Genomic DNA, 23,488 nt, shown 5'->3' with positions numbered 1-23,488 from the left:
CAAATACATGGTAGTGTGTGTAATGTTTTTTCATTTAATGTATTTTTTATGCACAATTTAATAAAAATATTAACATTCTGCACTCATTCTCTCTATTCTCTATAAGTGTGGGAAATTTCGTACTCCTCCGTCCGTGCAATTTTCGTAAAAAGGGATACAAAGTTTTTGCTTCTTGTATTAATATATAGATACCAGTATTTACTGTTTTATATTCTGACAAATTCACTAAAAGTCAACGTATAAACACGGAAACAGTTTCTTTGGGCGTTGATTCTACCAGCTGTTGCCAGAGCTGAGAAGGGTTAGAATAACATCGTACCTAAATCCACTTCGGTTGGGATTACCATAAAAGAATCGAAATTATATCAAAATGTATTGTAAAACGCTAGCTCGCTGTGTATCTCTGAATTTCATCGGAATTATTTCACAAACACGAGTCCTTCAGTTTTTAATTCAAATTTATAAAAAAAAATTTTCTATTTTTTAGTTGGATTTTCTATAAAAGCGTATTTTGTTAGTTTTTTTTAGACTATTTTTTTTTTAATTTTTTAGTTGAATTTCAATTTTTTCAATTTCTTTTTAAATATTGAATTGACATCGGTCCTTATTAAGTATATTAAATTTCGAGTTAATCCGACGTTTTGAAGGGGGTCAAAATCATGTTCAAAGATTCCGTTACAAACATACATACGTCTGAAGCTAATAAAAGCGTATTAAAAACGCCGTTCTTAGCGGCAGTTTCAATATTCGCCCCCCAACACCCCCAACGTTTCACAAGTAAACACGGAATAGAAACTTAACGTATTTTACTTCATTAAATATCCTGTCATTATAGTACACCTACTACTACTATCCGTCCCTGTTCCCGTTATCTGGGGTCGGGTGTCCTCACTCTACGGCGCCAGGCTGATCTGTCCTGGGTCGGTTTTGGCAATTGAGCTTTCTTAAGGTCTCTTTCGGTGTTTGACTACCAGGTCGATGGCACGGCGGGCGGCCTCTACCTCTCTTTGGTTCTAAGCTTAATGCGATCTTCACTAGATGGTCTTCGTCCCGTCTCATGATATGGCAATATCCTGTCATTATAGTGGTAGCACGTAAACAAATGTGTGTTTTATGACTACGAATTTCGCAATAATCATATTATCAGTCTCAATAGAAATCGGTGACCAGGTTCAAAACAAAATCGATTACAAAAACCCTCGAGATATATTCTCGTTTCAAAGAAGCTCCGCTGAACAGCGCAGAAGGGAATTAATAAAATATTTAATTCCATGAAGTACACTCTAAAACACAAGTTACGCGCGCGTACACTTGCTCGAAAAGTTCTCTACATCTCAAAAGCTCCGGGAAGTTCCTTGAAAAGCGTCGGAGGGATTGAAGGCTTCCCGACTAAGCGTTGTTTGTAAGTTTTTAATGCGCAATTATTATGTCTCGCGTGTACAAAATAATTAGAGGAATGTAAAATCGCGTCATATCAATTCATCATTAGACATGAACGGAATACTATCAGAGTCGAACGTGAACTTATAAAAAAAAACACGTTTGGCGATCGGGGACTGCCGCGGTAAAGTTATCACATAGCATTTTTTATCAACTTATGTAATTACAATTAGACAAGAATAATTTAATATTAAAACAATAATAAAATAAGACAACGCTGTATTTATAAATATTAACAAAAGCAAAACATTAACTGACCCCTTCACACTCATAAGCTAGACCGCGCGAGAGAGAGATGGGCAGACTTTTCATGATGCGCATGCAGTGCAACGTCACGCCGCGAGCTACATGGTAGGCGGAGTGGGGGTGGTAGGTTTTATTTTCGTTACGGAACTTCTTGATTCAGTCGCCGCACTCAAAACCCGCGATTAAAGCTATGTAATAGCTTAAAAATTTACTGAATCCGATTTATTTTCTAATCAATTAAAAAAAACGAGATTCATTTTATTAATCAATCTATACTAATATTATAAAGATGAAAGATTTGTTTGTTTGTTTGTTTGTATTGAATAGGCTCCGAAACTACTGAACCGATTTGAAAAATTCTTTCACTTTTGGAAGCTAGCTACACTGTTCCCGAGTAACATAAGCTATTAAAATCTTTTTTGAAAAAAATCAGGGATCCTTACTAAATCTCCAATAATGTAACCCAAGGTGTAAAAAAAAGTACCTAACATATTCTTTACATCGCGTGCCCCTTTTTTTTTTACGCTGGGGAATCCATTTACGTATACCCGGTCGAGGGGGGTAAGAGACCGGGTTATGTCGGACTCCGGCGCCTCCAGAGAAGAACAGGGAGAAGAAGAAGACAGGGTCCTCCTCTTCTCCCAATTCCTGCCGGGAGACTACGCCTTGAGAAAGGCGCGCGAGGCACTGCACGGCGTCAGCCACGCAAGAGCTACCCCGCGAAACCGACTACCGACTAAACCCCATCGAGCCCCACCACTCCGACTCCACGAAACCCACGGTACCGCACAGTGCGCGCCGAAGGCTCGCTCGCCGTCGCCGGTACTCATCCTGATAATAGGACGGCACTCCATCCCCGGGAAAATCCCGCAGGACGTCGTCTCGGAGACACACCGTGAGCTGTGCACAGGAGCCACCTTGCGCCGCCTCACCACCGGACCGACAGCCGAGTACCGGGCACCCCCGCATAATGCGTTTAAAAAATATATTTTTCAACGCAGTATGAATGAATTTTCCGAGGTGTGTTTTGGACGTTATTGGATAGTCGAATTAAAACGAAGCTTAAATGGTCTCCTTAGGAAGCTACAGTTGTGGCTTTATCTCAGGCAATGTGATGGCCAGCGATCGTGAATTTTTTTTGAACGACATAGGGTGGATTCGACCAAACTTAAATTTATACACGAGTAACTATACGAGGAATAACCTATTCCATGATTTTAATCTCGAGTAAATCCATAGGCATTTTTCCACGTAAACGATAATATACTTACGCTGGGAATAACAATACGCGAATAGCAGAGTGAATGGTGAGCGAAAATAAAATCCGGCAAATAAATATTGTTGTACAACGGCATAGTGTAAAAGCATACAAGCCGTCAACTCGATTTTGCCGTATTTTAGTGTGAAAAAGTAGCTGTAGTGAAATATATCTAGCTGTCAAACCTTTTAATTTTATTTGTTGTTTGTTTGAGGGAATTGACAAGTTTTGTCGTGTGGTTTTATCTTTTTTCGTTTAAATGTTGCATTATACAATGCCAGCCTATTAATAATGACTTAGTGCATTGCGTTGACATGAAATTAAAACAGAATAAATATTTATGAAATGACAGAAATCAGATGATTGGACTGACTGACGCCATTACATTATTCTAGGAATAGCTCCGTTATTCCGTGCGAAACGGCGGTATAGTAACAATTCCCGAATAGGCCCACTATTCTTAGAATTGTAGTTGGTAAAACGTAAAATTGATTTACTCTCGATTAACTGACGAGTTATTCTAAGAATAAGATTTACTCTTGTTTGGTCGAATCGACCCTTAGAAGTCGTCGTAAAGAATAAGAAGAGGTCCGGTATAATTGTACTGAGCAATGCAACTATGCCCAGTCGAAATCAAGTATCTGAAGTGATTTTTTCTAATGTAATACGTTAATAAACTCATGTTCGCGAATGAATTCCACGACGTGGGAATAGTAGATTCATAGGTGGCTTTATTCATGTGAGCATTAATGAAGGGATAAGTGCTATTAGAATTATCTTGTTTAAGAACCGGCGGTCTGGCTGTAGACTTCGGCACTTAGTATCAGAAGAGTCGTCAAACAATTCTCAAAGAAAATATCGTGTGACTTGCTTAAGCGAGTGTGCGTGAGCTTGAATGAGTCATAATTAATTTCAATCGCGAAATTACGCCGCAGTTGCGTGTGTTGCGCAACTTCGGAACAACAATAGTTGCTTTCACTCACTGAGTTGCGTGACGATTAAGTTCAATGATCGACGTACCGGAGTCTCGGATGGGAAAGTCGATGGCTCTCAAATTTATTACATTTCTAACTGTTAATAATTTCAATTATACATCCATTTTATTATCAAAGTAATACCGTAGATTTTCTATGGTGCCTTTTATTTTTGATTGTCGAATCGGGCCAACGCTCATTAATAAAAAGAGCGTTAATTTCATCTTAAATAGCTCGTCTCCGGGTCACCGTATCCAATTAAATATATCACGGATTTTAATCCATAATTCAATAAGTAATTGCTGACGTTTCAATAAGTAAGAAAACTGAACTTCTTCATCTTGTTTTTATCCCACATTACGGGTACCGTCCTGTCCCACAGATTGGCTTCTTACTATGCTGCATTGAGATTTGGCATAAGTTTTAAGACCTACGTTAATACGCGTGACGTTAATCCTTCTTGTGTTAAAACCTCCAGTAGTATATCCATTGCGACGTGCCACAAGGAGGCACTTTTCTGTTATATTTTTTGCCGTTTATTTTATTTGAGTTTAAAAAATAAACAGTTCTGCGATTACATACTTGAATAGCTACAACAATATTATGTATTTAAATAAAAATACCGCGATACCTTCTACACAACAGATTAGAGTATTCTTCACGATTATTTTTATTAAAAAATACATCAAAGATCCGATTGTTATTGTTGTTCTTACTAGTACCCCGCTGCTACATAGGTCCCTCACAAAGCTATTTCCACTAGACCCTGTCTTGAGCTTGCTCCTTGATATCACTCCAGGTCACATCGGCAGTCCTCATCTCTCCCTCCACGGTGCGTCGTCAAGTGTGTACAGGGCGACCAGGTCTTCTCCTGCCAAGCGGTTGCAACTCCAACGCAATCGATGCTGCGTTGACCCCACTGCGCTGTAGAGCGTGTCCTATCCTCTCCGATCTCCTCCAGACGATTATTAAGCAAAAATAAACACAGCCTGAGAGTGAAAAGGGGACTGAGTGATGAAATGTGACGGAGTGGTCGGACTGACATCCCACATATGTAAGGAAAACGTCTTAAATTATGATGTATTTTATAAAGCTACATTACGGTACCACTTTTCAAATGTACTTACAAAAAATAACCGAGTTGAGTTGAATTAGAAGTTGAGTCGAAATCGAAACAAAAAGAGAAAAAAAAAGATGAACGATAATTATTTAGCCCAAATAATACATATATATTACAATATTTGAGAATCACTGTCTAAGTGAGTCTCGACACGCTATGTGTCTTGAAGTTTCCGCCCACATCACTTGACATTGCTTAAAAGCTTCCGAGAGAGCTTACAACGGTTTCAAATGAACCAAATATGACTGATTTAATTTATGAATGATTGAAATTCGACAAACTACTGAGTAGATTTGGCATATAACTATTTTCATATCATAATTCCATTTTTCTAACTTCAAAAAAATTAGGAGGTTAACAATTCGATTGTATTTTTTTTAATAGTATTTATGTTATATATTTTCAGTACTTTTTCTATGTGAACCGATTTTGTGATTTTTTATTTATTTAGAGTGCTCCTCGTGTGATTCAATTTAGTTTTTATGATCCAACTGTGGCGGGCACCTATCCAAGAACACAAGATCTTTGATAGATGCCTGAATCTCGCTTACGACATTTTCAAGATCAGCTTTCATATATACAAGCTCCGAACAACAACATTCTCTACCACAAGTACCGTCCTCTTCGAACCCATCGCTTGCGACGAAGCTTGACGAGTTAATTAACCCTTAGACACAGAGTTTCTCGCCGGTTCTTCTCAGTGGGTGCGATCTATGCATGTTTATAAAGAACTAGTCAAACTTAGCTCGCTTTACAAGATGATATTTTATTTGACTTTGACCCCATCGCTATCAAACTCCACAGGATCACTCGCGAGATAAATCTTAAGATTTTTTGATATTTTCATCGAAATCAGTCCAGCCATTTCGGAATTTATAGGTATCAAACACACATCGACTTTTATACTAACATATATAAAGAATACAATTCATTCACTTTCAAATATTGTCGGCTATTCGCATTATTTTCAATAGAGAATACGCTTTAGCTTTAGCTATAGACGTCATTACGGATCCTCCCGATCCATTAACGGTGTTATTAGGTACCACAAGCACCGGTCACTGTCCTCGTCGAACCCGTCGCTTGCGACGAAGGACTCGACGAGCGAATTAACCCACAGACACAGCCCACTGGGTTTCTCGCCGGATCTTCTCAGTGGGTCGCGTTTCCGATCCGGTGGTAGATTCTGCGAAGCACTGCTCTTGCTAGGGTCAGTGTTAGAAACACTCCGGCTTGAGCCCCGTGAGCTCACCTACATGTTAGAGTAAAGCTGAAATAGTCTATCAAGGCTATCAACATAGGTAGGAAAAAAATATTGCTATAGCTTTTATACCAGCTTAACTTAATTACATATATACAGGTAAATATTTTCTTCTGGCAATATATCATAGTTTCTAAATAAAAATAAATAAACATTAAACTCTGATAAATCGAAGATAGAAAGCCTTTCCAATATCTTAAAAAGCAAATAAGCGATTGAATTTCCAATACGTTTGAACTTTGCGTTGGTCGTTCACGTGGACGTAGTCAGGAAACTGGACGGGGCCCGAATTGTCAAGTTATAGATTAATCGGTTAAGGACATTAAGGACCCGCTACACTACGCGCGGCTTTCGTTCTGGAGATTGGACAGAGTTATTGTATGTCAATAAGTATGCGTATGGGCCGTATCACAATAAAAGTATTGACGACTTTTTTAAATATTATTATTGTATTAAAAACTTCTTTAGCATCATTGTAATTCGAATGCCGATGAAACGAAAAAGCGACAGTAGAAAGAGACAGACACATAAATTAATAAGACTTTAACTTGGGAGAAAATGAGGTAGGATAGTGTTTCTTATATTCGTGGTTCTCTTTGTGCTCTGCTTTGTAACTAATATTCGTATTTAATACATTCTGAATAAGCCCGAGCTCACAGCCCACCTGGTTTTAAGTGGTTATCGGAGCCCATAAACGTAAATGCCGCCACTCACCTTGAGATATGAGTTCTAAGGTCTCAGTATGTTACAACGGCTGCTTACTGCATTACTGCTTCACGGCAGAAATAGGCAGGGTGGTGGTATCTATCCGTGCGAACTCACAGGAGGTCCTACCACCAGTAATTACGCAAATTATAATTAAATAAAATAGGTCATTTGATGCGATGCGAGTAGTCGCTTAGTAGTACAGAGCACAGAATAATTCTTAATTTCTTAATTGAATAAGGTCTGGAGTACAATTAACGATTTAAGTAAGATTGAAAATGACGAAACGTAAAAAATATCGCCAGGACCATCTCCAGAGTGTGTTTGCCCCCATACGACTTCTTCTAGATAAATGGATATATTTAAGAACAAGCTCATTTAAATCAACGAACTAAAATTTACTGTAAATGCTGAAGCCTTAGTTCAAAGATAATGAACCCCCATATGAACCCATATGAACCCCCATTCAAGAATAATGAACCCCCTCTAATATAATCTGAGTACGACCTTCATCCCTTTGTGTCATACGAAAGAGTGTATAGAAACTGTATCTATTTGTTGCAAGTCAGCGGTCACTGAACTTGTGCAGCAGAAATGCTCAAGACAATCTTCTTCTTTGATAGACTTGTTTTGAATTTTTGCTTTAATCTAGATATATAGTTGGATAATTGTTTACTTATAATGTCAATGTAAATTTATTTATAAACTTGCTGACCCGGCAGACTTCATAGTGCCTCAATCGATTAATAAAACACACATCAAGGGGACAGACACATCAAAGGAAAAACAAAATTTTTGTTTTTATATAATTCCGACCTTTTTTATATTTTTTTTACCTTTTGAACCTTCCCTGGACTTCCACGAACAATTCAAGACCAAAATTAGCCAAATCGGTCTAGCCACTCTCGAGTTTTAGCGAGACTAACGAACAGCAATTCATTTTTATATACAGGGTGTCCCAGAATGAATGGATAATCCTTGAACCCTGCACGGGACAGCTCTCCAGCGCTCAGAAAAAAATATCTAAAAAAAAGAATTCCAAGTGATACCCAAAATATGTTTTTTTTTAGAAAAACATACGTTATTTTTACTTTACTTCACATTCATATGCACAACGGCCACAAAGCTATGAAATTTGTGGCGTTTTTGGTGTCATCTTGTTCCTGATAGACTATACTACTAGAAATACATTAAATAATATAAGTATCTATGATACTTTTTTCAAAAATAAAATAAGAACTTTAATTTTTAACCTGAAATTTGATACCAAAATAATTTTGGCGTAGTTTGAGAGTGTTTCATGTAAAAAAAAAGTATGAAAACGTAAGTGGCCAGCTATTTTAAAAAAATGCGCAGCTCATACAGCTTACAAAATGGTATCATACATCTTTTTATCTAATACCACTACGAAGTTATTGCTATTGAGATGCAAAAAGAGTAAATACGACTAAAAATAAAAAATAAATCTTAATAAATTTTAATAATAATAAAAAAAATCGGGTGTACATAAATCAAGCTTTATTTACAACAGGTGCTCAAGTTGCCTGCCACCGACTCTAATACACGCTCGACATCTTCTATTAGAGGCTCTACTAAGATAACGTCCATAGCGTCGTTCATTTGGAACGGTCAAAATGGGACCCAAACTACCAATCCATTTATTTGGATACGTGGCATTTAAATAAGAAGGGACGTTTGTACCATAATGTGCAGGGCAGCCATCATTCTGTAGCCAATGGGACTCCCTTACCTTCTCAGGCACTTTTTCCACTAAGTCCAGGAGATCATTTTGCAAAAAATTTAAATAACTATGAGAAGATAAATTTGCCGGCAGTTCGAAAGGACAAATAATTATCCCGTTTAATATACCAGTCCAATAATTTACTTTGAACTGGTATTGCGACCTCTCTTCTCGCATTAAATTTGGATTCGAGAGTTGTCAGCTGTGCAGATTATGCATATCGACGCTTGAAAGACAAACGTGACTAAGCGACAATGCGTGAACTTTACAGTAGACTAATTTAAAGTTGAAATACCTGAAAACAAAATTTATTTAAACGAATCTAGCTGTAGTAGAATCTAGCTAGTAGCTGTAGGATTGAAATTATTTTAATATACCTAGAAATATATTTTTTTTGCGCATCGAATGTGGTTATTGCCTATCATTTATGTACAAAGCAGTTATTGTCGCTTAGTCACGTTTGCCTTTCAAGCGTCGATATTAAAGTATCCGTCTTTTTTTAAAGTAGATTCGTCGCTACATAGAATTTTTCCAAAGAATTGTGGATCTTCTTCTATTTTTGCAAGCATTTGCCGACAAAAAAACAATCTTGCATTGTAATCTCTTGGTTGCAGAGCTTGGACGCGTCTAATATGGTAAGGATGATATTTATTTATTTTCAGTACACGGTGCACGGTCGTTTTCCGGATTCCAGTACGCCGTGATATTGTTCTTACAGAGGGGTCTTGCTGAATTTCGTCAAGCACAATGTCTTGAGTATTGGCATGATCAATAATTAAGACTTATTGGACTGGTATATTGAACGGGATAATTATTGGTCCTTTCGAACTGCCGGTAAATTTATCTTCTCATAGTTATTTAAATTTTTTGCAAAATGATCTCCTGGACTTAGTGGAAAAAGTGCCTGAGAAGGTAAGGGAATCCCATTGGCTACAGAATGATGGCTGCCCTGCACATTATGGTACAAACGTCCCCTTTTATTTAAATGCCACGTATCCAAATAAATGGATTGGTCGTTTGGGTCCCATTTTGACCGTTCCAAATGAACGACGCTATGGACGTTATCTTAGTAGAGCCTCTAATAGAAGATGTCGAGCGTGTATTACGAGTCGGTGGCAGGCAGCTTGAACACCTGTTGTGAATAAAGCTTGATTTATGTACACCCGATTTTTTTTATTATTATTAAAATTTATTAAGACTTATTTTTTATTTTTAGTCGTATTTACTCTTTTTGCATCTCAATAGCAATAACTTCGTAGTGGTATTAGATAAAAAGATGTATGATACCATTTTGTAAGCTGTATGAGCTGCGCATTTTTTTAAAATAGCTGGCCACTTACGTTTTCATACTTTTTTTTTACATGAAACACTCTCAAACTACGCCAAAATTATTTTGGTATCAAATTTCAGGTTAAAAATTAAAGTTCTTATTTTGTTTTTGAAAAAAGTATCATAGATACTTATATTATTTAATGTATTTCTAGTAGTATAGTGTATCAGGAACAAGATGACACCAAAAACGCCACAAATTTCATAGCTTTGTGGCCGTTGTGCATATGAATGTGAAGTAAAGTAAAAATAACGTATGTTTTTCTAAAAAAAATCATATTTTGGGTATCACTTGGAATTCTTTTTTTTAGATATTTTTTTCTGAGCGCTGGAGAGCTGTCCCGTGCGGGGTTCAAGGATTATCCATTCTTTCTGGGACACCCTGTATATAGATATAGACCCGCCCTCGCTTCGCTTCGGGAACTGTAATTTATTATTGATTTCTCCACTATTTAATGGATGTTATTATACATATAAACCTTCCTCTTCAATCACTCTATCTATTAAAAAAAACCGCATCAAAATCCGATGCGTACACAAAACAAAAGTTTGACAATAAATAGTATGCATGCGTGTGTGCGTCAAATACATGGTATGTAGTGTGTGTAATGTTTTCTTTATTGATTTAATGTATCTTTTATGCATTATTTTCAAAAAATATTAGCTTTGTGCACTTCTTCTCTATATTCTCTATAAGTGTGGAAATTTTATACTCCCCCGTCCGCGCAATTTTCGTAAAAAGGGATACAAAGTTTTTGCTTCACGTATTAATATATAGATTAAATTACTTAATGGAATAGTAGTTATTCTAGCTGAAAGAAAAACTACAAGAACTAGACATAAGCACAGATCTTGCTGTCTCACCGGACGGAAAACTCCTAACGATCTCCTTGTAACCTCACATTGCCATCTCATTCGTAACAAGCTGCGATAGGGTGGAAGTCAACGTTACAATTGAATAAAACATCCATTATTTTTTGTAAATCGTTTGCACCATGCCCATACAAACGACTTAAGGACTAGAAATTCCTTTCCCAAATTACGTACATCCGGAGCGAGTCATATTTTATTCCGCTTAAAGAAACAAGGACGAACGAAGTGGTAATAAATTAAAGATAAATGAAATAGAATTCGTTCCGCGAACCGCCTGTTCCCACCGATATCGCACGTTAACCCGACATTCGATTTCATGGTTGAAAAGCTGGTCGCCTTTTTTCAATAAAAACCCCTTGGTACAGTGCGCGATGTCGTATGTCACTTTGTTTATTAAACCTACACTCAATATTACATGTGAATGTAGCTATCTATCTGCTGTGTTATCAAGCTTAAATTAATCTATTTTCAAGAAATGCGCTAAGAAGTACCGGTATACCTTACCTTACTGGTGGTAGAACTTCTTGTGAGTCCGCACGGGTAGGTGCGTGAAGCAGTTATGCTTTTCGGTTTGAAGGGTGGAGCAGCCGTTATTGAGACCTTAGAACTTATATCTCAAGATGGGCGGCGCATTAACGTTGTCTATGGGCTCCAGTAACCACCTAACACCAGGCGGGCTGTCAGCTCACCTACCCATCTAAGCAATAAAAAAAAGAACCATAATAATGTTTAAACTTATATTATAATTTCAATTAATTATAGTCAAATTTCAACTATTGCGGGTTGATATTTGTCTAAAAAAAGTCCTGTATTCGATAAGCGTGCTTCTGTCTTTTATCCCATAGAAAAAAAATGAAGACCACCTTAAAATAAACGCTACTGACAACTTGCTTTGTTTAAAATATGTCACATATCAAATATCACAATTTAGGATTGGGTAATGAAACGTAAAAGTATAGAAAAAAAAAATAAGTAAAAATATTTTCACTTAACCCAGTTCCGTGAACTTCTCTTATTTTAGTCAAAAATTATGTAACCTGCTTTTCGTTTGCTTGATGTTGAATTTCGGCACACCCTATATAAATTACAATTTCTCAGTAAATAACTTGTCTCCTTAGCGACGATGGCGCTTTCTTTCTTGACCTAGAAATAAATGTATATTAAATCTAATATCTTATTCACTGATTTTGGTCATTCGTGGGCCTGGAGCTACTTCTACATATATATTGACGGTGATATTTGGTTTAAGCGACATTTTTGCAACGTTTACACCGCCCTGCCTATTTTTGCCGTGAAGCTGTAATGCGTTTCGGTGTAAAGGGTGGGGCAGCCGTTGTACTATTACAAGTGAGACCTTAGATCTCATATCTCAGGGTAGATGCCGGCATTTTTGTTGTAGATGTTTATGGGGTCCAGTAACATAATATCAGATGGGTTGTGAGCTCATCCACCCATCTAAGCAATAAATAAATAAAACACGTAACACATAACAATCGTTTATCGTTATCCATTACCCGTCTTCTAAACTCGATTTAATCAAGTTACGTGAAACTTTCTCGTGCAAACTTCAAGAGCGACGCTAACTTTTGCAACGGGATATTCCTTTGAATAATGTGTGCTCATTTATATGAATATGTTACGTACATTTATGACAATGCGAATGTATCTGCTTGCATTGTCGTTCGCATAAAATTATTAACGACTAGCTGACCCGGCAGACTTCGTAGTGCCTCAATCGATAAATAAAAGACCTAAACTTTTGTATAAAATAAACTTAAAACAAACAAAAGGAATCCGTCCGACGGGGGACACAACAAAGGAAAAACAAAATAGTTATTTTTATTTATTTAATTCTGAGCATTTTCATATTTATCTACCTTTTAAACCTTCTCTGGACTTCCAAAAGTAATTCAAGACCAAAATTAGCCAAATCGGTTCAGCCGTTCTCGAGTTTTAGCGAGACTAACGAACAGCAATTCATTTTTATATATATATGTATTTGTTATACCTTAAAGCATCATTTACAGGCTCAAAACCTCAACAAAAAGAGAGATTGAAAAAACCAAAAATAGCCTAATTACTATACAATTAAGACATAGACCTCAAAGTCCAAGGTGTGTGGCTGTATTCACGTTGTGGTGTCGTCATGTCATCATCATGTTATCATCATCATCAACCTATAGTAGACCACTGCGCACGATCCTCGGCTGTGGTGTCTATAGGCTCTGGTAATCAGTTAATATCAGGTTCGTCGGTGTAAGCAAAAAAAAAAAATTAAATACAATAAACAAGTAAAGTTTTTTTTTTTCACTCTACCCAACTTAGTGGGAAAAATCTAAATATACCTGTTCACGCATCTGCCATGTTGAGGATGTCGATCCTTTAAATCGTTGTATCTTTATTATATTATTGGTATTATTCGAAACCAATCTGTAGGTTTTTGAGTTTTTACCACGGCAACACTAATCGCGATTTGACGGAGGTCATGTACAACGTAAATGCTGCCACCCACCTTGAGATATAAGTTCTAAGGTCTCAGTATAGTTACAACGGCTGCCCCACCCTTCGAACCGAAACGCATTGCTGCTTCGGGGCAGAAATAGGTGGGGTGGTGGCAGGTTTGATTAGTCTATTTATAAAAACGCATAGACATAGCAATTGAATACAATTCTGTTCTCGGTTTCTGAATTTTCTTTTCTCTTTAGTCCAAGTTAATCAATCAAAACGTATAGATGAAATAGTTCTACTCTTGTGCAATGATAAAACATAATAAAGTTTATAAAAAAATAAAACCGAATCCAACATTAAAATGAGAATATCATCAATATAGTCGGGATTAATTGAAGATGCTTTGTTAATAAGGATAACTCAAAAGCTACTGATTGTTTGGAGGTTTGACGACGGAGGGGAAGATCTTCAGGGGAAGACCCTTCATTGTCTGTGCGTCTGTACAACAAAATCCCACAAGATGTTCAGAACCTACATATACATAGGTTTAAGAAAACTATTAAAGAACATCTGTGCAATAAAGCTTACTATAAAGTCAATGATTATCTAGAAGATTGCACAAAGTGGGAATGAGTTGCTCGCTCCAGGCATTTCAATATTGTAGTAATTGTTACGTTATATTACTCATTGTAAAAAATTCATATTTTAAAAAAAATCTAATATTAAAAAATAAATAAATAATAATTTCATATGTAAAAAAAAAAAGACATGCCCGCTGAGTTTCTTGCCAATTCTTCTCAGGACGGAGGCTAGTTCTTGTGAATTGGCGGTAGTTTTTTTGACGTTCAACAAGTATGTACTTTCATTTATGTTGAATAAAATTTTTTGATTTGATTTGATTTGATTCAAACCGAAACGCGTAACTGCTTCACTGCAGAAATAGGTGGGGTAGTGGTACCTACCCGTGCGGACTCACAAGAGGTCCTACCACCAGTAATTACGTAAATTTTATTTACGTGTTTCGGTATTCGACGTACTTACTTATGCATTATTCGTTGGATTCAGGCTGCGCAAGACAGGTTATTCAAATCAAATCAAAACAAATCAAAACTTTGGGCGAGGCTTACGTTCGCCAGTGAACGTGCGTGGGCTGAAAAAAAATACATTAAAATATCAGAATCATAATTAGGCCACTGTTGTCCACTGCTGGACTGAGTCGGCTCCGTATTTACATAATCCAGCCCTGTTTTTGGCTTCCCTCATCCATTTCCCGATGGCTACCGTTCGAAATCGTCGCTCCGTCTGTTCTGGGCGTACCCCAAATAACTTACTGATGGGCTCCAGTAACCACTTAACATCAGGTGGGCTGTGAGCTCGTCCACCCATCTAAGCAATAAAAAAATAAAAAAACTCCTTCAGCTATCTGAATGGAGTAAACTTACTTAATTGAAGTTCAATTAAAAACATCGAATTGTTGATGCTAATACTAAATAAAACGAACCTTTAATTACAAAGATAAATGTCGCGTATTAAAGGGAAATTTCGCTTAAACCAAATACCATTTCACCCCTCGATGTGATAATACTTTCAGAATAATGAAGGGAGTAAATTAAATAATTGATTAATAGAGGTCCCGCAGTAGTCGAAATTCGACTATAATTAATTGGAATTGTAAGTTTGTACACTATTATGATTGTATTTTATACTTCTATAATCACAAATTTCGCCAAGACTACACTATTAAAAATATTAACAAAGACAAATAATATTTAATCTATTCTCAATTTGACAACAGACTTCAAGAACAAAAGTTTGACAATAAATAGTATGCATGCATGTGTGCGTCAAATGATTTAATGTGTCTTTTATGCATTATTTAAAAAAAAAATTAGCTTTGTGCACTTCTTCTCTATATTCTCTATAAGTGTGGAAAATTTCGTACTCCTCCGTCCTCGCAATTTTCGTAAAAAGGGATACAAAGCTTCACATATTTATAAATAGATATTTTTTTTGTTTCAGATCTTTGTGTGGTATACGAAGCAGGGCGTGATTTTAGTAGGTGAGTCTTTAGATTATAGTATAATTAAACTAAAAATAAGACGTCTACAAAATTGTAAATTTTCTACAAATAGGTCGATTTACAATGTTTCCATTGTACGAAAGTGTAAAAAGTAATACAATGTACTCACGCGTCCCTCAGAAAATAATTTGCAGCGCAACTTATTCGGGTAAATATTTTTTCCTTTTTTGCTGAAGTAGATAAACGTCAGGTCACCGATTTCGGGGGCACGACGCTATCCGTCATTCGATAAGCCTCGTGGTGGGCTTAAGACGTTTCCTCATTGATAGGCTATTCATAATACACCTTCTATAGATATCCAAGAGTATCGTTCGGATATCTTTCTTTTAGGTCAACGTTTTCACAGCCCATCTGAATCTAAGTGACATATTGAGCGAGTATCGAAGTCTGAATTTTATTCATAACTAGCGACCCGCCCTCGCTTCGCTTCGGAAACTGTAATTTATTATTGATTTCTCCACTATTTAATGCATGTTATTATACATATAAACCTTCCTCTTCAATCACTCTATCTATTTAAAAAAACTGCATCAAGATCCGTTGCGTAGTTTTAAAGATTTAAGCATACATAGGCATATAGGGACCGAGAAAGCGACTTTGTTTTATACTATGTAGTGATAAGATCTTATTCTTCAAACTGAAACGCTTGACTATTTTGTAGGAAAAATATGACGAATGACGATGTTAATACGCAGTGCTGTATCAAAATAACAGGGTCATTGAACACGAAATTTAGTTATCTATTTAACGACTAGCGACCCGCTCTCGCTTCGCTTCGGAAACTGTAATTTATTATTGATTTCTCTACTATTTAATGGATGTTATTATACATATAAACCTTCCTCTTCAATCACTCTATTTATTTAAAAAAAAACGCATCAAAATCCGTTGCGTAGTTTTAAAGATTTAAGCATACATAGGGACAGACAGATATACGGACAGAGAAAACGACTTTGTTTTATACTATGTAGTGATATCCAAAATTATTTTCGAGACATTAATTAATTTTATGACAAAGTAATTCATTACTAGTCACTAGTTCGCCTAGTCCACGCAAATCGTATATACTGAATTAATTTATAATAATAACATATAACAAAATTATTATGTGTATGAATGACCCTTAACTAAGAGAACGATCGCGGGGTAATGTATCGTGAGAAATACGAAATAATGTATTTCTTGAAGACTCTATAAGGGACGTTACAGATTAAATGATCGGAAAAATAGAAAATATCAGCTTTGACCGGTAATTTTTTATTAACACCTTTTTTTTTAACATGTCACCTGTGTTTATGGACATGTTTATGATGTAGCTACTACTATAATAGAATAGGAGGAACTAACAAGATCCTGGAAAAGCAAATACCACCTTTAGCATACAAGCTTAAGGTTTCTAATAGAACATTCGTCGGAAACGTTGTTAGGTTATAATTATTACAAAATTTATTGTCACGTGTGTGTTGTCAATATACAAATTAATAAGAAATCACCGCTATTATATCCTATTGAGGTTTAATGAAAATCGCTTTTGTTTTGTAGTGCATATGTCGCTCTCTTTACCAGACTTCTGTAGCGAGGGAATGTATTTTTTTTTATTGCCCTTGTAGGCAGTCGAGCATACGGCCCACCTGATGGTGAGTGGTTACCGTCGCCCATGGACTTCAGCAATGCCAGGGGCAGAGCCAAGCTGCTTGCTGCCTACCGCGAGCAGTGTGTATAGTTTTCTTGCAACAATTTTTTTATTTTTTTATTATTGCTTAGATGTATGGACGAGCTCACAGCCCACGTGGTTAAGTGGTTACTGGAGCCCATAGACATCCACAACGCAAATGCGCCATTCACCTCGAAATATAAGTTCTAAGGTCTCAGTATAGTTACAACGGCTACCCCACCCTTCGAACCGAAACGCATTACTGCTTCACGGCGGAAATAGGCGGGGCGGTGGTACCTACCCACGCGGACTCACAAGAGGTCCTACCACCAGTGATTACGCAAATTATAATTTTGCGGGTTTAATTTTTATTACACGATGTTATTCCTTCACCGTGGAAGTAAATCGCGAACATTTGTTGAGTACGTATTTCATTAGAAAAATTGGTACCCGCCTGCGGGATTCGAACACCGATGCATCGCTTCATACGAATGCACCGGACGTCTTATCCTTTAGGCCACGACGACTCGACTGAACGACACGACACAACCTTAAAATTTTACTTCAAACCCTCGTGCGTATCAAATTAAGAAGTCGCAATCCAAAAAGCACGAACAAAAGGTCTCTAGTCGTTTGCACTGGTCGTAACTTTCTTAAAACACTTATATTAAATTGAATTATGCGTTCCTCTTATCTTATTGACGGGATGCGGGTAGATTGAGTATTGATGGAACTTAATGCTCCTCATAGACAGTATTTCTGTACAATAGCTTGTGCCAATTACAAGGATTTATAAGCCAATATACGGATAAAAATATTTCAATACTCTTTTATTTGATAACAATATGAATAATTTCGATGAGGCGTACAATTAATTGCATGGTTTATTATTAAGCATTTTAAAATTTCTCACCTCCCGTATACTTTACAATTTTCGTGGTAGCTTCTAATGTATTTAATTATTTTTTTGCTTAGACGTATGGACGAGCTCACGGTGCTTGGGGTACCTAAAAGCACCGTTAGTGGATCGGGAGGATCCGAAATGACGTGTTTTGGACGACGTCGACTGTTTACCATTTGGTTCGCAGGATCGACTATCCTATTCCGGCGGCCACGATGAGAGGATTTTCGTACCGTTGTGTCGCATTGATGCCGACTGTAGATACTTACTGATGGACTCCAGGTCAAGGTCGTCATGCAGGTCGATGTTCCAGACGAACCACGGGGCTCCGACAGCTATCCTGCAAAAACGGGATTGAGTAGTTTGAAGGGATTTCAAGTTAGTGCGGGCCGCGTGAGCGAACAGTACACTTGCATAGGTCATGACGGGACGTGTGCAAGTTTTGTGGAGTGTCACCTTATTTCTAATTTACTTCTCTTGCAAATCATCGGATAGAAGCTCATTTCATTTCAATTGTGTTATTATTTCAATTGCGTTACATTACTTGCCAAGAACAAAAGTACTTATGCTTTCAGTGGCGGACTCTTAAATGTTATCCTGTGAGAGTACTCAGCAACTACATCGTCTGTATCTTACCTGAATCCCTATGATTACTGAATCCGGATATGAGGAGTTCCGAAATACGTTGAGCTCCCATTTCAAATACTTGGATTATGAATATAGTTCAGATTTTTTTTTTTTTTTTTTTTTTTTTTTTATTGCCTTTGTAGGCAGACGGGCATACGGCCCACCTGATGGTGAGTGGTTACCGTCGCCCATGGACTTCAGCAATGCCAGGGGCAGAGCCAAGCCGCTGCCTACCGCTTAATACTCTCCATAAGCCTCGTTTGAAGAAGGACATGTCATAGCGCTCGGGAAACACCGTGGAGGGGAGCTCATTCCATAGCCGGATGGTACGTGGCAAAAAAGATCTCTGGAAACGCACTGTGGATGACCGCAGTGGCTCCAGGTAGTATGGATGAACTCTACTCCGGTGGCGGGCGGTGCGATGGTAAAAACGAGATGCTGGTATCATCTCGAACAATTCCTCAGAGCACACCCCATGGAACATACGGTACAAAATACAGAGGGAACCGAAGTCCCTCCGCAGACCCAGAGGCTCCAAACGATCCGAGAGAATGGGATTATCGACAATCCGAACGGCCCTCCTCTGTATGGAGTCAAATGGAAGAAGCTGGTATTTGGGAGCCCCGGCCCAGAGATGGGAGCAGTACTCCATGCGAGGCCGGACTTGTGCTTTATAAAGCAAAAGTCTTTGTCCAGGCGTGAAGTACCGCTTCGCTCTGTTGAGGACTCCCAGCATTTTGGACGCCAACTTGGCTTTGCCTTCCAAATGACTCCGAAACTGGACATCGCTCGAAATGTCGACCCCAAGTATCCCGATACTCTCGGAAGGTTGCAGGGATACTCCTTGGAATTGCGGCGCCATGACAAAGGGGTCCTTCTTCGCAGTGAACGCGCAAACTTGTGTCTTTATCGGGTTGAATTGAACCAAGTTCAATTCACCCCATTCGGAGACTCGCCCCAGAGAGTTCTCCACTTCAGACACAAGTTTTGATCGTCTCTCTTGCACCACGCTCCGAGAGAGACTCCGATGGCCGATATATCGCGCATCCCCCGTGCTATCATCTGCATAGCAATGCATGCCATCAATAGACAGCATGTCATTGATATACAGGATGAAAAGCGTGGGGGAGAGCACCGAACCTTGTGGAACGCCAGCGTTAATGGTCATGGTATCAGAACAGTCACCGTCTACAACGACCGTGATGCTCCGCCCATCCAAAAAGCTAGCGATCCACTTGCAGAGACCCTCGGGGATTCCGTAAGATGGTAACTTCGATAGAAGTGCCCTATGCCAGACCCTGTCGAAGGCCTTCGCGATATCAAGGCTCACAGCAAGAGCCTCGCCCTTGCTCTCCAAGGCTTCAGCCCACCTGTGAGTAAGGTATACAAGAAGATCGCCAGCTGAGCGACCGTGACGGAAACCGTACTGTCGGTCACTGATCAGCTGGCGATCTTCAAGATACTTCAGGAGTTGTGTATTTATAATTCGCTCCATCACCTTGGAAAGCAAGGAAGTTATCGCGATAGGCCTGTAGCTCGATGGGTCCGACCGGTCACCCTTCTTGGGGATAGGGTGGACGTGGGCGGTCTTCCATGAAGACGGAACCCTGTTAGTGCAATAAGAGAGGCGATACAAACGCGTTAGCGCAGGTGTCAGCTCAGGGGCGCACGTTTTCAAAACCACTGCGGGGATGCCGTCTGGCCCACTCGACTTATGGACGTCCAGGAGTCGGAGCTCCCGCCTGACTGCACACTGTGTGAAGCAGATATCCGGCAGGGAGCTATCACACCGGGGGATGTTCGGTGGTGTGGCACCCCCGTCGTCCACAGTCGAGTTCGAGGCGAAGAGTTTGACCAGAAGGTCAGCCTTCTCTTTCGCGCTGTGGGCCAGATTGTCATCGGACTTGCGCAGTGGTGGGAGACTAGGCCTGCAGAAGTTTCCTTCTGCAGCTTTGGCGAGCGACCAAAAAGCACGGCTCCCGGAGGGATAGCTCTTCAATCGCTCGCCAACTCTAGCGACGTGCTCCGACTTCGCCTTGGCAATTACCTTCTTGTAGGACCTGGAAGCGGCGTTATATTTCCGCCTTTCCCCTGAGATGTTAGGATCCCGACGTCTCCTGGCATTATCCCATGCCACGTATGCGGACCGCTTGAGGTGTGCAGCATCCCTGCTGGCATTGTTATACCAGGGTTTGCTGCGACCCCCAACGGGCACTACAGAGGAGGGAATAAACAATTCCATCCCCTGGAGCACCACGTCTTTAAGACGGTCCGCACAGACGTCAGGATCAGCAGAGGAAAAGCAGAACCGCCCCCATGGGTAGGATGCGTAAAATTCACGCAATCCATCCCAATCTGCTGACATATACCGCCAAACTCTTCGATACCTGGTCGTCGTTCGACGATCAGGACGAGAGAGTGGTACGGCAGCACGAATAAGGCAGTGATCAGACGATCCAAGCGGAGCGTCGACCACCACACTGTATCCGGCCGGATCTGTGGTCAGCAGAAGGTCCAACAAAGAAGGCTCGTGCCCCTCGATATCTGGGACACGGGTGGGCTGTGTCACCAGCTGGGAGAAGCCGTAGGCCAAGGCGAAATCGTAGGCAGTCCGACCCGGGAGGTCAGTGGTTCTGGACCCCAACCACTCTTGGTGGTGAGCGTTAAAGTCTCCAAGAACCACCACCTCCGCAGATGGGTACTGCTCAAGCACGCGGTTAGTCCCCTCTTGCACATGCTCAAACAGAGCTGAACCTGCATCACTGCTGTGGGACCTGTACAGGCACGCGTAGATTCGGCTACGGCCCCCGTGATCTACGCGCAGCCACAAGAGGGACAGGTCCCGTTGTTCGAGGCCCCGAAGACGGCGACAACAGACATCAGCCCGGACGAATACGCACACCCCGGCTTTACGCAGGAAGTTGTGCTCCAATACGTAGCCGGGGTATTCAAGGTATGAGGTATCATCCGGAGCAGATATCTGCGTCTCCGTTAAAAAAAGCAGGGCAGGCTGCGCCGTCTCAAGGTGGTGGTGTACGGCGTCAAGGTTGCTATGTAGGCCCCTGACATTGCTGAAATCCACATTAAATGTGGAATGGGGGACCGCCTGTGAAACCCTTTTCTTTTTTTTTGTAGTCTTCATGATTCTTAAGTTTACGGAGAGTAGGATTAGGAGAGGTAGGATGTTGGAGGTGAGATCGAGGCAACACCCGAATGAAGCGCGGAACATAGTACGTGCTCGACCACGGGTTGCGTGAGAGACTGACGCAGGGCATGGAAGGGCCCCCAGTCCACTCTGCGTGCGATCGCCGGGATCCACTCCGGTCTCCGACTCCGGCACGACGACCGCACGACAGGATTTTACACCGGTTGGCGGGACAGCTTCCCGGGGCGGAGTTTAGTAGAGACACCCGGGTTCAGGTCCCCTACTGACCGGCGGGCGGCAGCGGGTACCGTTTCACTGGGTCTCCCTATACCCCCGTCAAACAATCACGCCCCGTGAGTTCGCACGCACGTCTGCTCCGCAAGTTCCAGGTGTCACCAAGACTCAACCCCAACAAGGAAGGGGAAAGGGAAGGGACAGAACTGGCTCTCCAACCCACACGCCGGAACACAGCTAGGCTATTTGGCGGCGGACTCTAGTTGGAGGGTGGTCGCCAGCCAGTCGGACTAGGTCCTACCACCGGTTATGTTTTCGGCTCCCGTTTAGCACCACCCAGGGGTCACTTGTAGGGAATCGCGGGTTAAACCTACGGAAGCGGGAAGCATCAACCCCCACAAAACCAGATAAAACCAGAGGACAGGCATAGTAATGACGAAACGCTGATGACGTAAACATTGATACATAAAACATAGAGAAGCCAGCTACTGCACAAACTGAACGACATTTTACGACATAAAACTCGATCATTCCGAACCATAATACACTAGATCTGAATGCTGTTTTGAAAAGAAAAACCACCGTACGCCTTAATAATAAAGAACCTTTTCGCAATACGAAGCGTCAGACATGTGCTCTTTTGTTTTTTGCCACTGGAATTGTAAAGCGGAGACCGTAAAGCTATGCTCACACTCAAACGATTTGGTTTAGACACAAATACTCTGTTTACCCAATCAATATATTAGATTCTCAAATGACCATTAAGTTTGTATACCAAACCGGACCTTCTCAGTGAGTTGCGGCTCCGATCCGGTGGTAGATTCTGCGAAGCATTGTTCTTGCTAGGCCTAGTTTTAACAAATTCAAGTAGAGCCCGTGAGCCCACCTACCTGCTGGGGCGTACCTGGAAAGCCAACCCCCTTAGGCTGCCAGCGAATAGACAGAGGAAAAAAATTGAATATGTACACACGTCTGTCTACACGTCGTCGTGGTCTAAGGGATAAGACGTCCGGTGCATTCGTGTTGAGCGATGCACCGGTGTTCGAATCTCAGGCGGGTACCAAATTTTCTAATTAAATACGTACTCAACAAATGTTCACGATTGACTTCCATTGTGAAGGAATAACATCGTGTAATAAAAATCAAACCTGAAAAATTCTAATTTGCGTAATTACTGGTGGTAGGACCTCTTGTGAGTCCGCGCGGGTGAGCTTTAATGGATGTTATTATACATATAAATCTTCCTCTTCAATCGCTCTATCTATTAAAAAAAATCGCATCAAAATCCGTTGCGTAGTTTTAAAGATTTAAGCATACATAGGGACAGAGAAAGCGACTTTGTTTTATACTATGTAGTGATATCCAGCGGCATCTAACGCGTTCTTATAGATTTTTTTTTATATTTGAGGATTACTGGTGGCCCGGAGGACTTTCCAGTTTCACCAGGCGTTC

The 23,488-nt window shown here is 40.0% G+C and overlaps 1 protein-coding gene across 6 annotated transcripts in view; it reads left to right on the top strand.

The window, feature by feature from the left end:
* LOC101743819 (rho-related GTP-binding protein RhoN) overlaps nucleotides 1-23,488 on the top strand; it is a 131,903-nt gene that overhangs the window by 28,819 nt on the left and 79,596 nt on the right. For 2 of the 6 annotated variants that reach the window (XM_062675048.1, XM_062675053.1), the window contains exon 2: nucleotides 15,415-15,454. The gene's annotated coding sequence lies outside the window, so the exon portion shown is untranslated. Of the gene's footprint in view, nucleotides 1-4,717; nucleotides 4,973-15,414; nucleotides 15,455-23,488 lie in introns of all 6 variants that reach the window. The other 4 variants (XM_062675055.1, XM_062675044.1, XM_062675046.1 and 1 more) reach the window with 3 other exon arrangements.

This window comes from Bombyx mori, chromosome 3 (genome assembly GCF_030269925.1).
Source record: "Bombyx mori chromosome 3, ASM3026992v2".
Lineage (NCBI taxonomy): Eukaryota > Metazoa > Arthropoda > Insecta > Lepidoptera > Bombycidae > Bombyx > Bombyx mori.
This window is presented reverse-complemented; position numbering and strand designations above follow the sequence as displayed.